The sequence below is a fragment of the Alexandromys fortis genome, unplaced genomic scaffold (assembly GCF_014885135.2).
Source record: "Alexandromys fortis isolate MF-2015 unplaced genomic scaffold, M_Fortis_MF-2015_v1.1 scaffold_79, whole genome shotgun sequence".
Classification (NCBI taxonomy): domain Eukaryota; kingdom Metazoa; phylum Chordata; class Mammalia; order Rodentia; family Cricetidae; genus Alexandromys; species Alexandromys fortis.
In genome coordinates this window covers 4,179,749-4,195,519 of record NW_026067964.1, presented here as the reverse complement: position 1 = coordinate 4,195,519, position 15,771 = coordinate 4,179,749, and the positions used below count along the sequence as shown (strand labels likewise).

The following is a 15,771-nucleotide window of genomic DNA, read 5'->3' as shown; positions in this document are numbered from 1 at the left end:
GTTATGGGCTGGGACTAGCCTCAGACTCTCCATCCTTCTTCAGCCTAGGAAAACCTGCAACTCAAAAAATAACCACATAGAGAGACAAAAGTATGTTCGTGTCAGAATTTTAACATACAACGTTAACATCTGTTCCCTGTAAAAACGATTTAAGGGCTGGAGAGATGGCTGAGCAGTTAAGGACACTTGTATTACAGAGGATGCAGGCTCAGTTCCCAGCACCCACATTACAACTAAGAACTTTCTGTAGCTCTAGTGCCAAGGGATCTGGTGCCCCCTTCTGACCTCTACAGGAACTACACACATGTTGTATACAGACTTACATGCAGGCAAAACACCCATAGACATAAGATGAACATAAACAAAACCTTTAGAAAATTATTTGACTTTCTAATGAGATAGCATTATTGATCATTTGAACAAGTCTATCCAAAACAGTGGCTTATTGTTACCTTTAAGCATGAGGCACGAAAAAACTTTGAAAGATAACCAAGGTTTTTTTCAAAAGATGGGGAGATGTGGTGTTGTCAAATTTTTCTGATTTTTCTTCTGTTACAGAAAAAGAAGGATTGAAAGAAGAAACCAGAGCTAAACTTTACTGCAATGGAGAACTCTATATCTAAAAAAATGGAAGTGGTTAGAGCTCAACATCAGATTAAGAGAAAACAGAATCGGAAATGAAGGAAACAGCTGGTATTTCTGCTCTGTGAAACAAAAGTAGGAGGTGAAATAGTGGGAGAAAGAAAGTGAGAGAGCTGGATTCCCCTTAGCATTGTTTTACACACGGGAAACTTAGGCACAGCTTCAGAGCAAAACGAGTACCTAATTACAGTTCTGGCTTCTGGGGGTCTCTGCCTCTCTTAATATATACGTTTGTCCATGTATACTATGTGTCTATATATACACTGTGGCTTTTGTTGTTTGTCTACAGTTACACTATGGTTTCTGATGAAATCCTTCCCCCCCTTCACTAAAGCCTATCATTTTGGACAGCTTTCACAATTTCCATAAATGTGAAGTCAGTCACATTTCCAGCAGTCTTTCAATCCTACACCCTCCCTGTTGTGCTTCGAGGGTAAAGCTGCAAGCAAGCCAAAGTTGGAAAGACAGTTGAAACTTGAATTTGAGTGAATCAAATAAAACCATCCACAACATGATGACGATTCCCCCCAGTTCATGGTTTAAGAAAGTTAGAGCCCTGTAACTCTGAGAATCTAATTCCCAGGGCAGCCTGCGAATGAACAAGCAGAGAGAGCAGCGTCGGTCGCTGGCCCCGCCCCTTTATTGTTCATCCATTACTCTGAGTCAGTTTCCCCACTCTCATTCACGGCTCAGTGTATGTTGGATTATCTGTTGATTCTTCGTCACCTTCCTTTAGAACGCGACCTTCTTGGTTTTTATTTTATTTTGTTATTCAAGCAGGGTCTTATGATTGCAGACTAGCCTCCTATTCCATAGAGCTGAGGATGATCTTGAACTTCTGGTCCTCTTGCCCCCACCTTCTAACCACTGCAAGTACAAGCCTGGGATAGTGCACTCATTAATGCTGACGTGTGGGGATCAAATTCTGGACTTACTGCATGCTAGAAACATCCTTAGCCCCTAGAATGAGAACTTGTTCCTCCAGGGGAGAGCACAAATGCAGTCCCCCACCACCACAAATTATGCAGTTTCCCGCATTTGGGGAAACTGAAGGTCGGCACGTCTGGAGTGCAATGGATAAGCCTCACGTGGGAAACCACCTTTGTGGGCCTGCTGTCTTCCCTGCCAGGTAGGTATGAATAGAAACTTCTCAACAGCTGTGACTTGGCCTAGTTCTTTACTGCTGAGCCTAGTACTTCTGGGAGTGTGGTAGCTACTTAGTTATTTTGTTGCAAAATGGAATGTATTAAATTCTAACAGACCCTTTCCCCTTCTAGGAACAATTGCTACTTTCTATCCTCTGAGTCTCAAAGGAAATAAATGGTGGAGCTGGGTTCCCCTAGGCTAGGCTTGCTTTCCCCAGCACAGAAGTACATCTCTTACTTCATAGACTGACAATGTGGACTTTAAGTTTTAACCTGTTCACTTCCACCAAATACAGATTGCCCCCCCTCCCCCCCGGAGCCACCATTTAACTGTCATTACAAACAACTAGGAGCCCTGATCCCACTCTGGGTTCAGGCTCGAGTTTCCATTATCATTTTAAGGCTAATCCTTCAAGATTCGTGTTGTCTTCTCTGTGTGAGTGGCGTGTCATCTGATAGGCGCCTAGGAGGTGCGCCTCCACATGTCTATAAAGTTCTGAAGCAAACTTTCCAAGCCATCTGTACCTTCCTGTTGACTGTAATACCAAGTTATTTTGAATTGCTCAGGCTTTGGGAGGAGCAGGTGGCCTTGGCTTTAATTTCCGCAGCCTGACTTTCAATCCCCCACCCCTTGCCCCACTATAGACTGTCTTCGTTAACTGATGGGGAACAGATTTCTAGCTGACTGATGAGAAGTTGTATATGTTGGAAGAAGCTTCTTTAGTTACCATGGGAACAGGACCCATGAATGAAGTCTGAGATTTTGTGAGAAAACTTCCAGAGACCAAGGCAAAAGTCTTGTCACCTTGCTTCCCCACAACAGGGGTTGTTCCTGGAATGTGCTTCCCTGCCCTAACTTGGGTTGTTCCTGGAATGTGTGTCCCTGCCCCTCCCAGGTGTCTGTGAACAGCAATGGGTTTGCTCCAGATTACCCATAATCTTACCTTTGTTATTCAAAAATGTTCCTAGTACAGTTTGTACCCAGGATGGTGACTGTATTGAGCCTAACCTCCTGTGTGAACTTTGCCCAAGTCCTTGCTTAACCCTCAGAATACCCACAGGATACAACTTGTCTGATACCCTATGTGAAGTTGGCTACTGTTTGAGACTTTAGTCCACCTCATTTTTAGGTTGCACTCTTATAGGTTCACACAACCAACTAGTGTGGAAACAGTTACCAAGGGATAAAAATCAACATGCCCACTAGGTTAATATTTAACAAGTTTGAGGAGTCAGGAATGCTGGGGAAGGAACACTTAGAGCGAGCATTTTGGGTTGGCCATCTCTAAGGTAAATGTTAAATAATCCCACATTTACTAGGGCCTCCTGTGAAGCAGTCACATACAAAGGCACACATGCAAGAATATTCATCCCATGGGAAAACTGGAAATAGCAGTGTCCAGCTGTGGCAGAGTAGATAAATACATTGTGGTATACAGCATTGATAAATACACTGTGACATCATTTGTGTGCAATTATAAACACACAAAGTAATATTACACACTATAAATTGAGTTTAGGTACATAGTAAAAGTATAAAGAACAAACAGAAAGAATACACAATTTCAGAGTGAAAATTACCCTAAGAAGTTAGGAAAGAAGGTAGAAAATGCAAAGGTAGACAGGGAACATCAAATATAATCGCATTTTATTTTCTTCTTTCTTTTCTTGAGTCAAGAAAAGACTTTGCAGGACAAGCTGCCTTCAAACACATGGCAATCCTTCTGCCTCAGCCTCTCAAGTGCTGGAATTGCAAGTATGAATCACTACTCCTAGCTTGTATTTTCTTTAGTTGCTTGTTTGCTTGCTCACATGGCTTCTCTTGCTCTCCTCATCCCCTACTTTTTCTATTCCACCCCCTCTCTCTGTCTATCTATTTCTCTCTTAGATAATGTGGTTTGGACTCAACCTCCTAGGTAAGTGCCATTGAGCACCATCCTGATCCTCTCAAATTAAAAACAAACAAACAAACAAACAAAAACTGAAGCAAACAAGCAGTTGTATTCAGGCTGCTGTTGGAGGAAGGTCGCTTGTTGGTTCCTGGCTACCCGGCAAGCTTAGACCTGAAATATCACACAAAAACTATATTAATTAAATCACTGCTTGGCCCATTAGCTCTAGCTTCTTATTGGCTAACTCTTACGTATTAATTTAACCCATCTGTGTATGGCCACGTGGCTGTGGCTAACTGGCTAAAGCTCCAGCGTCTGTCTCTGGCAGGGCTACATGGTGTCTCTCTGATTCCACCCTTCTTTCTCCCAGCAAACAGCCTAGCTTCCCTGCCTAGTTCTGTATTCCCTGCCATAGGCTCAAAGCAGTTCTTTATTCATTAACCAATAAAAGTAACACACAGACAGAAGGACCACCCATACCAGGCTGCACTGACACGGGGTGATGGGTAATCTTCATTACAATTTGACTGAATTTGGAATCACCTGGGATCAGGCAAGAATAAGACCACTACCATAAATTTTGAAACAAATTTGGAGCAAGCTTTATAAAATACTGGCCAGGATGATGGATACTGACTAGGTCTATACCCAGGATTTCCAGAGAATGGTTCTGAATTATGTTAGTCAGGAGCTTAAAAATGTAAAACCCACAAGGCTATGGACTTCCTGCCTTTGTCCAATCAGGAGCAAGCATGCATCCTGACATACTTCCTGCCTATATATGATCAAACATATCCTGTGACTTTGGGGCAACCAGCCTTGTTTATAGAAGTGAAAACACAGCTTGTTACGTGAACAGCCACCAGCATTTCAGGAAATTTTCTGTCCTTGCACAAGTGAAGGGCTTACAGGTTAGAGGCAATTTTGTTTTATAGATCTCTTAGGCATAGTAATTTAAATTTAAAACATAACTTTAGCCCTGACACATACTTCTACACATGTTCTGTGAAGGTGTTTTGACTAAGAGACATTTAACTAAGGAGGAAAGATCCACCCTGAATGTGGGTGGTGCCATTCCCTGGACTGGGGCCCCATGCTACAGAAAAGAGGAAATAAGAGGAGGTGTAGGTACCAGCAGCCGTCTCTCTTCACTTCCTGTGGAAGTGAAGCAATGGGGCCAACTGCCTCATGCCCCTGCCTTCATGGTGGACTGTGCACCCTCAACAGGCGAGGTTGTGCAAAGCAAGTCCTTCCTTCCTTAAGTTGTTTTTGTTGGAATTTTATCACAACAAAGAGAAAAGTAATTAATGTGTATAGGCATTCAATAGTTTCCTCTATGTTTGACTTGGTTTTTAAAACAGCATCTTGTGCTTTTCCTTGGCCCCCTTTTTTTTTCAGTTTGTTTGTTTGTTTTGTCTTATTATGATTTTGCTTGTTTTTTAGTTGTCTGTATTAACCCTGATCAGAATATAGCATATAAAAAATCTATTTTCAATAAAAGCTTAAATTGTAAGTAAAAAAGGAACAGGCATTTTGTAACTGTCTTTAAAATAGAAATTATGTCATTGTCTCCTGATTTACCATTTTTTGATACAAATGTGTTTCATTTCCTCAATAAGACAAATCCATATTATTTAAAAATGAAACCCCATTGCAACAGACAACAGTGACATAATGGCAATAGAAATATGAAGTCACACTTACCTTCGTAGGGAGGGTGCTTACTGTTCTTTGAAGTTGTGGCTTATACCTTAAGCTCAGCTATTCCTTAAGGGACTGCTGGGCCCATTGCTGATGATCAACACCTCCATTTGGGGGATTGGCTAGTGAGTCCTGGACACCCTCTTCAACTCAGCAAGGGATTAGCTTTTCACTAAGGACAGGAGGAAGACAGATTGCATGGCTGCCTGGTCTATTGTCGAAGCAGAACTGGGCCCGCTGTCACAAAGCCCCTTTCATTGCAAAGCCTTCCCCCGAAATTTTTATAGCTAACAGGCTACTACTTCACGGTGGCTGTTTAGGGGTTAACTTCACATGTGGATCTAGTCAGCCTGGGGCTGTTTGTGAAAGCCAGTGGGGAGGCAGGGCACATCCCAGCCAGAAAGGCCTACAGCATCAGTGACTTGCCTTCTGTCAGGCATAAATACAAGCCTCACTTCACGCTCCTTAGACCAAACCAGAGTCATCCAGGTCCACCCCACTCTCCCGTCAACCATTTCCTCTGGATTTAAGATGCCATCAGTGCAAACATTTTCAGTCACTTCGATTCCAGACCTCCATCATGTCCCATTCCTCAGGACCATCTCTTAGCGGCTGGGCTCAGTGACGCGCCTTTGTGAATGCGGTCCCGTGTGGACTACTATTTTGTTTCAAATTCTGACTGTTGTTTGGATGGACAGCTCCAGTAGCCCAACCTGTGTTGCTTTTCCTCTTTCCAATTTGTTCTCCTTTGTTTCCTACTCTGAACTCCTGTACCAAATACTTTCATTGGGATTCTTTCTCTGAGCCTTTAGCAATGCCACCTTAGTTGTGGTTTGTGTTTCCATCGTTCCCTTCGACCAGGAAAAATAAAGGTTAATACCTTTGATAGCCTCCTTTGCTTTTATTTCCTATAATAGGGAACTAAAAGAGGAGCCTCCAAGAACCTAACACAGCAGAAAAGAAGCCATTGCTACTAAAAGAATCCTTCTGCTCTTCTAAGGATAGACTTCTAAAGCTGAGATATCCATCCTGGAGATGTCCTAGCTTTGTTTTGAGAGAGAGTGTCACACTGTAGCCCAGGCTTCAAATTCCCAACAATCTCCTTGCCTCTGCCTTCCAAACCCTTGGTTAGATGTGTGAGCCACCAAGCCCTGCTTTTCCTGCAGACTTTCAAAGACGGAAAAGTGAGAACTTTCATGAACTTCACCCAGCACATAGTAGGTGTTCAATAAAGTTTTGTGATCATAGTGGAGATCTCGCTGTGTCTCGGCACGCGACAGCATCAGCAGGAAGTGTCTTTTCTACAGGAAGAGTCTGCCTACTACTCATCAAGACTGTCATTTGCTTTCTACTATTTTCTAGGCACGTCAGTAAAACCAGCTGGCTTGAGGAAGACTGTTTTCAGTTTTGCTCAGACGTCTGCATTTCAAGGATATTAGAGGAAGGTTAGAGTTTTTCTTTTACTCCTTATACATTCTATATTTTCATGAGAATTCAACATGAGAAATAGCACACAGCCAGATCAAGGGTGGCAGAAGAACAGACCCCGCTGGCGCTCCCCAAGGCGGAGTGAGGGTGGGAGGCGCACCAGTTATCAGAGGAAACTGAGCCAGGTCCTGTCATTGTAAACCTCCATGTCTATTCAGATTTCACAGATATCCCCGCTTCCCACTCAGAGTGCTAATGTTGTCTCGTTGTGTGTAAGTTATTTTAAATACAGGTAAACTGTTTGCACTTTGAGAGCAAGCTCTGCAAACCCTTGAAAGAGTGGGAGATGGGGGAGGAAATTAATCAAAATAAAATTAGTAAATTAATAGCAAACTATAATATTGTGAATTGGAGCCAGTGGTGCAGCCTGTGCTTAGAGCACTCAGGGCTCTAGCTTTGATCCCTAGACTGACTCTCTCTCTTCTCTCTCCCCCTCCCTGTCTATTTCTCTTTTTCCCTTTCTTCCTCCTACCCATCCTCTCTTAAACATGCAGTGGTGAATTGTGTTCTGAACTTTTTAGCATTTATGTATTCTCAGAAATCTGTTAGTCAGTATAAACTTGAGGTCTCAAACTGTACTTCACTGAAACTGTGGGAGGTGCTCCTTCAAAAAGCATTCTGAGCACAGGTGGGAGGTCCTTTTTAACAAGCAGCAAAAACGTAGATAAAATTTTGGGAAGCCTGGTCATAAGCGATTCATTCACAGTGTCGTTCCACACCTCCCCTCGGCCCAGAAGAGCCAAGCTCCTTGTGATTTTACTCCCAATTTTTACATTAATTTATTTGTAAACAAATTTACAAATAATACTTTTAAATTTTCTTGCTTTATTCTATTTTTGGAATGTGCTGGCTAGCTGCATTTCAACTTGAAACAAACCAATGTTATCTGAAAAGAGGGAGCTCCAATTAAGAAAATGATATGATATGATCTGGCTGTAAGGCATTTTCTCAATTAGTGATCAATGGAGGAGGACTCAGCCCATTGTGCGTGGGGCCATCCCTGGACTAATGGTCCTCAGTGCTATAAGACAGCAGGCTGAGCATGCCATGATGAGCAAGCCAGTAAGCAGCACCGACCATGGCCTCTGCATCAGCTCCTGCCTTCAGATTCCAGCCCTGCTTCAGTTCCTGTCCTGACTTCCTTCATTGATGAGCAGTGATATGGAAGTGTAAGCCAAACAAACCCTTTCCTCCCCAACTTTCTTTCGGCCATGATGTTTCATTACAGCAATGGTAAGCCTAAACACGGCGTTACTTTAACCTTTTCTAGACCTACTTTAGTTAGTGTTTCCTTGTGGTAATTTTTCGTAGAATTCAACTCACATTCAATATCCAGTCTTTCAGGGTCTAGGTCAGTTTTATAGCCCTTGGTCTCAAAAGTTAGGTGTTGGAGACAGCTGTAGTGGCACATACTTTAAGTTTCATACGCAGAAGGCAGAGACAAGCAGAAGTCTTTGAGTTCGAGGCCAGCGAAAGCTATGCAATGAAACCCTGCAGCAAAAATAAAAAACAAACAGCAGATAGCTAGGTATTGGACCAGCAAGAGATAGTTCTTGGTTCAATAGAGGATGACTGTCATGGGGGAAACACACTGATTGTTTTTTATCTGACGCCTGTTCTACAGAAGAGAACTCATGCCTGGTACTGGTCAAAGGTGCCTGACTGGGGAAGTTATAGTCCCTGGGCCACCTTACTAATTTTGCCTCGCTATTTAGACATGTTTTCAAAATATCTCTTGGATAGTTATGTTTACAAGTCCCTTGATCAAAAAAAAAAAAATCTTTTCTTTGAAGAGAATGGCAGTTAATGCAGAAATTCATGGCTGGTCTTGGTGCTGAGAATTATTGGCTATTGTGTGTTGAACACTAAAGACAGTCAAATCACCCCACCAAGGTTTAGGGAGCATCACAAAGGGGGGACAGAAAGAATGTAAATGTTAAGTGATGCAAATGAAGACTGTGAAATGCTGTCTTAAGGACATGGCGTATCGTGATACTCACGAACTCACAACTGTGGCTGCCTGCATAAAGCTCCTAAAACTAAACCAGTAAATATTAAGCCATTGATGGGGGGGGGGTCATGGAGCCCTGTTTGACTATGGGAGCTAAAATGATCTTCAGAGATGCTGGAGGAGCAAAGGCATTGTCTTCAATGATGTAGCCACTGATGAGTGGGGTTACTCATTTCTCAGTGGATGGCAACACACAAGTGGCCCTGGTTAAACCCAGTAGAGTCATGAGGTGAAAAGAACAAAACAGAAAGAGAAAGTGGGGTGGGGACTTGGTAGGAGGAAAGTGGGATTTGGCTGGGCATTAGCAAGAGGTAAGAGAGGGTGAAGGGATATGAGCAGAATGTATTATATACTTGTCAAAGAATAAATTAATTTTCAAAACTTGGATACTGGAATTTCACTGATAAAAGATTCAAGCTTGACCTACACATAAAATCCCTTTTTACAAGCAATTTTCATTTTTCCCTGGATGGTTCCTGAGCCCCCATAACTGTACTCCTAATAACTCATGCTGCTTTGGTTAAGCAGTAGTCTAATTTTATTCACTGATTATAGTCAGTACCCAATATGTATTTGTCAAATCAATGAATAAGTTCAGTTCTTCCAAAATTAATTTCTTGGTCCACCATATTTGTGGTGGTTTGAATAGGTATGGTCCCTATGAACTCATGTGTTTGAATGCTTGACCTATAGGGAGTGGCACTGTTAGGAGGTATGGCCTTGTTGGAGGAAGCATGTCACTGTAGGGGTGACTTCGATGGCTCATATTCTCAAGCTACTCCCAGTGTGGTACTCAGTTCACTTCCCGTTGCCTGTGGCTAAGCTGTAGAACTTTCAGCTGCTTCTCCAGTCCCATGTCTGTCTGCACGCCACCATGTCCCACCATGGTGATAATGGACTACACCTCTGAACTGTAACCCAGTCCCAATTAAATGTTTTCCTTTATAAAAGTTACTTCACAGCAATAATAATCTTAATTAAGACAATCTTCTACCACTAGCCTCAAACTGGAGTTCTCACACTGATTTCTTGCCTCTTCCGAGATCTTTTGATAACTGTAATCCCTGACAAGGAAAAGAATTCTAGCAATATCTCATTCGGGATAGGTAAGCATCCATTCAAATAGCATCTGATTTCAATTGAAAGCTATTGGTAGACATGTATAATTTAATCAGCACCTGTACTTCAGTATCTCCCTCTCCACAGAATATCACTGTGGGTCTGAAAAGAGAATCCACTATGACATCCCTGAGGTGTAGCCTCTTGGGAAGTCACTTACGCTTTCAATGTAAGATTGTTTCTCGAATCAAATCAACTTCCAGAAATGGTCTTAGGAAACAAAATGAAATTTGGAGCTGACTTTTCCAGGAGGATCCCCTTGTAGACTCCCCTGTCCACATGGGGAGAATGGACCCAGCCAGTGCCAAGCCCTGTTATATCAGAAGGTCAGACTTCAGGGCTCCAGCTTCAGGAACTATGTATGATGGGACAAAAGTTACATCAACATGTTCTAATGGCTCCACCGTCGAGGGAGCTGGACAAAGGACAGGGGGCCAGGAAAACACAAGCTGTGTAAATAAAGGAGTCCTGACTGATGGACTGCTACTAAGAATAGATGAAGGAAAATTCCTGTGGTTCCAGGTGTCATTGAGCGTATTATATCTTCAGCAGAATGTGTCACAGGTTGCAACATGTGGCTGGCTTCTGCTCAGACATTTAGAAGAAGAAAGCTTGGGCTGGAGACACAGCTAAGTGGTAGAGCGCTTGCTGAACACGTAAGACACCCTAAGGTCATTCCTCAGTATCACAAGAGAAGAAAACTTGAGTGGAATTCACCGTGTATATCCGTCTTCTGTTGGTGGCTTCTGAATTACTGAAAGGGAAGTTGCCAAAATGATTGCTTTCTTGGGAGAAGAGAAGAAGCCAGAAATGGAGTAAAGGGTGTAATTTATCTACATTTTAAGGAAGTAGGAGAGTTAAATAGTCCTTGATGTAGAGTGTGTGTGTATTACAAACTTTACCTGGGGAAAAACAACACACATACATGTGCACACATACACACACACACACATGCATGCATGCATGCTTGCACATCTACTCACGCCAGAAAAGGAGCCTACAACAGTAATGATTGTATCAATATCTAATTTGGTGAACCAGTAGGTTTTATTGGGGTTAGTTACAGGAATATGGGTGAGGGGTTACTTACAGGAGCAGAAGTAACTCAAATATGGCTGTAACACAAAAGCTTTCCCCAGCTCATGAAAGCTAGAAACCTGGAACATACCTGCCGATAGCTCAACAAGTTGGGGAGTGTCTTTTCTGATAGCTAAACTGGTCTGACCCTCTTCTGGCTTTAGTCGGAGGTTTCTATACCACCTGGTCCCGCAACTAGTCAGTCCCAAAGAAACACACAAGGGCTTATATTAATTATAAGCTGTTTGGCCTATTAGCTCAGGCTTATTACTAACTAGCTCTTACGGCTTAAATTAACCCATAATTCTTATCTATGTTTAGCCATATGGCTTGATACCTTTTCTCAGTGTAGCATTTTCATTCTTGTGTCCTCTGTGTCTGGGTGATGATTGCAGACAGAGCCTTTCCTCTTCCAGAATTCTCCTAGTCTGGTCCCCTTATACTTCCTGCCTGGCTACTGGCCAATCAGCATTTTTTTTTAAACCAATACAAGTGACATATCTTTACAGACATTATCCTATGAGAGCATTATCCTGTAGCATCTGGCAGTTTTACCTGTCTATTTCCTCTACACAGTTCAGGTGGTCTCTACTTCTCTTAGACTGTTTGTCCTATCTCTGCTTCTTCCAAGCATGGACTGAGCTTCTTCCAAGCACCTCAGTTCATCTGAGAGTCTTCTTTGTAGCTCAGCTCATCTGGAAATGAGGCTGATCAGTCTTTCCTGTTGATATCCTCTTGGAGGAGGGGCTTAGTGAATCTGATCAGTTTTAGGGACTTCCTGAAGCTATTTTGAGTCATTTACTTCCCATCATAATCTGTTTTCCTGCAGGATGGAATGTTCCAATCTCAGAGGACACTGCTGGAACAGGAAGATGAGTTGGCTGCAAGGATGAAACTTCACTCTAGAAAGAATTTTTCAGAAGAATCTCTAGTACAATACAGGAAGCTTGAGCCCAGGGAAGAGTGTGCTGCAACCTCTGTGCAAAGCCTGGTGAAGACAGTGGAATAAGCATCGTGGGGGGGGGGGGTTGAGTTCAGTCTGCAGGCAGCCTTTTGGCTTTCCTGTTGCCTGCCATCTCAGTCATCAGGCCCTTACACACTTGTTGAACTTTTCTATTGTGCAATTCTGTACATTCGGTGATTTACTTGGTTGTTCTTTTATGGACAAAACTCTGCCCTGGGGTTGGGGAAGGTTAGAAAGAAAAGTATAAGATAGGTGTAGTAGCATACACCTTTAATCTCAGTGCTCAGAGGAAGAAGCAGGTGGATCTCTGGGAGTTTGAGACCAGCCTGGTCTACCTAGCAAGTTCCAGGACTGTCAGGGCTACAGGAAAGAGAAACCTTGTCTTAAAAATAAAATAAAAGTATAAACTAAGAGCCGGTCTCTGTAGCATCTTACAATCTCTCTTTGTTCTTTGTCTAATATTTATGCAAATCTGTGTTTTTGAAGAACAGCTGATTCTAAACAACCTAGGGAACTTAACGAGTGGGTGGCGAGGCGTAGTTTATGCTCTTCAACAACACTGTAAATTCTCACAAAGACATTGTTTGCATCTTCAGTTTCATTCGTTAAAGTAGTTTTAAAGTTAAGTGACTGAGTCTGGGCAGTGGTGGCGCATGCCTTTAATCCCAGCACGCGGGAGGCAGAGGCAGGCGGATCTCTGTGAGTTCGAGGCCAGCCTGGTCTACAAAGAGAGTTCCAAGATAACCAAAGACTGTTACACACAGAAAGCCTGTCTCAAAAAAATTAAATGACTGGACTGGGGGTGTAACTTAGCTGTTGTGGGCTTACCCAGCTTGAAGGTTGCTCTGGGTTTAGTCCCTAGCATGGCAAAACAATAATAAATAAACAAATACCCCAAATAACCAAGGGCTGGAGATGTTACTTGGTGATAGAGAGCTTGCATTGTATGTGCAGGGCTCTGGGTTTGATTCCCAATGCTGCAATAAAATAAAATAAAATAAAAATTATTAACCGAATAATCCACCAGGTCTGGTAGCACACTTCTATAATTTCCAGCACTCTGAAAACAGGAGCAGGAGGATTGTAATTTAGGAGCCATTCCTGGCTACCACGCGAGACCTTGCCACAAAACAACTGAACAAGCATGTGAAGGTCACAGAAGGGAACGTGAGAGAAGAAAAAGCTCACTTAGCTGGGCGGTGGTGGCGCACGCCTTTAATCCCAGCACTCAGGAGGCAGAGGCAGGTGGATCTCTGTGAGTTCAAGGCCAGCCTGGTCTATCTGGTCTATAGAATGAGTTCCAAAGCTACAGAAAAACCCTGTCTTGAAAAACCAAAAAAAAAAAAAAAAAAAAAAAAAAGAAAGAAAGAAAGAAAGAAAGAGAGAGAGAAAGAAAGTCTCACTTGTATCATTCAATCTATTGCTTCTCTAACTCCCACCATGCACTTTTTAGTACTAAGTTCCCATGTAGCCCTGATTCTCTGGTCACAATAGCCGGGGGGCACCCAGTACAGAGAAAGATGTCTTCTCACTCGGGAAAGTTGTCTGTCCAGTCCTGCTGCTTTTAAAACTCACTCTGCGCTTTCAAATATTTCCTTTTATGCTGAATAAATACCTTTGCTTCCAAGTCAGCACCAGCAGAGGAGAGCGAGCCCCAATGCTGAACAATCAGCAGTATTCCTCAGGAGAGTCCTGGACGGGGCCGCTGGGATCATCAGTTACAGCATGCTGAACATTAAAGAAGGAAAGATGAATGAATGAACAGTGTGCGACTTGGTACTATGGCATTCATGTTGGAACATTCCTTGTTTGGGGGCTCTGCATCCATATCACTCAACGACATAAAATGACCTACTTGTTCCACTCAGTCCCGTGTCCCTGGGGAATCTAAGGTTCAGCTAGAGGGTGTTAAGTGCCGGGGTGGGGGGTGGAGGACAAACACATCTGGGGATTCACTTGGCACTTTGGTTGGCACAGAGAGTGGTGCCCAAGGAGAAGGTTGTAGACATGCTCGAGCGATTGGGCAGAGGAGGACGCTGGAGTGTGAGATGTTTGAGGGATGGTCATGCACTTTGGGCCTTCATCGCACTATGTCAGTTTTCCATAGTGAACTAAAGCAGAGTCAGAGACATGAAGAAGTTCATCCAAGGGTGTCTGTATATGTTTAAAAAATTAGCATCTTGGAATCTACCTGGAATATCCCTGTCTAAGTGGCCAGGTGTCAAAGTTTTCCCTGGAGTCTCGTGTTGCCTCTGCTGAGACACTGGCCTGGGGTAGCTTTGCAACATCTTCGAGCTTGTGTAGAACAAAGAGAAAGAAATAATGGAATTTGTCTTAGGGTAAAGATAAGGGCCTGAGGTTGACTATGGTACTTGAATCTACAGTCTCAGCACTTGTGGGTAGGGTAAATCTCAAACCCTGGGAAAATGGCTAAGGTGCCTACTTAATGGGGGACTGAGCCAGGAGACTATGTAGTGTTCAAGACCAGCTTGGGCTAAAGAGTGAGATTGTGCCTCACAAATAAGGATGCATAATAAATAAACAAGAAAGAGAGAAAAGAGGAAAAGATAGTGGCCTGAAATATGAGGAGGGTGAAGACAGTGCTGAACTTGGCTCTTACTTTGAATGGGTTGGCTGTATGGGCTGGCTTGAATAAGTCATTCTGGTCATTAAAGTTGGGAATATGAAGTTTCAGTCGCCCTCGGAAGCGCATATGGCCCTGTGCAGAATCTTCCCCGTAGCCAAGTGGAGTGTGCACACATTTCTTGTAGCTTATACTGTTTGGGCCCACACAGTATTTAAAAATAACTAAAGTCATTGCCAATGTGTTAAAAATTTAGTTTTTACCTTCTCTTCAAACAAAAACAAAAACCTGGCCAGTGAAGTGGCCACCCATCTTCAACAGCAGTAGGACGGGAGTGTTCTGGATTAACTGCTGCCCTGGACTAGACACCCTGTCTGCGTGTAGTGGACAGGCCTCGATTTTCCTGCCCTCAAGTCTGTAGAACCCAGTGCTGGGGATCTTCATAAGCACCTCTGCCACTGGACACATCTCGTTGAGCCTGGCTCTGCCTGTCAAAGTCCTGTTTCTCCTAGGTGGCCTCCAGCTAGCTCAACTGGCTTCACAGCACCTACCTGATCCAGTACTGGAACCAGCTCTGGGTGGTGTGTGTCTATTTCACTCAGGGTTTTCTGGGCTGCCTTAGAAAGAGATTTTAGGTTATGTGGGGCTGGATGTTTTGGTGCACATTTGTAATTCCAGTACTCAGGAAGATGGAGCAGGAGAATTAAAGTTTAAGGCAAAGAAGGAAGAAAAAAAGGAAGGAAGGAAGGAAGGAAGGAAGGAAGGAAGGAAGGAAGGAAGGAAGGAAGGAAGGGGAAACGGAAGGGAAGGGAAGGGAAGGGAAGGGAAGAGAAGGGATGGGATGGGATGGGATGGGAAGGGCCAGGTAGAAAGAGATTTTGCACTCAATGAACTTGTGTGTGCCAGCAAGTTCACTCTGAGTGAGGAGACTCCACCACTCCTTGAGGATCAGACAAGCCCTGGATTTCAACCTGCAACCTGTAATTGTTGGCGAGGTAGGAGTGTTCATACCCCAAAGTCAGGGGTCATTTAGGAAAAAGGGGACTTCCCCACCTGGCATTCACTTCTTATGAACTGCCCTCGGGTAGCTCAAAACTTCCCCAGGTCCCGTTTGAGGTCCAGGTCAACTGTGCCGGGTACTCCAGCAT

The 15,771-nt window shown here is 43.4% G+C and overlaps 1 long non-coding RNA gene and 1 pseudogene across 1 annotated transcript; one reads left to right on the top strand and one right to left on the bottom strand.

The window, feature by feature from the left end:
- The first annotated feature begins 1,336 nt into the window (after positions 1-1,336).
- On the top strand, positions 1,337-12,450 carry LOC126508539 (uncharacterized). Its single transcript, XR_007593866.1, has 3 exons — positions 1,337-1,771; positions 6,743-6,825; positions 11,905-12,450. It is a non-coding gene; the product is annotated as an uncharacterized lncRNA (long non-coding RNA).
- LOC126508598 (uncharacterized) lies at positions 1,625-1,779 on the bottom strand (annotated as a pseudogene).
- Positions 12,451-15,771: the final 3,321 nt, after the last annotated feature.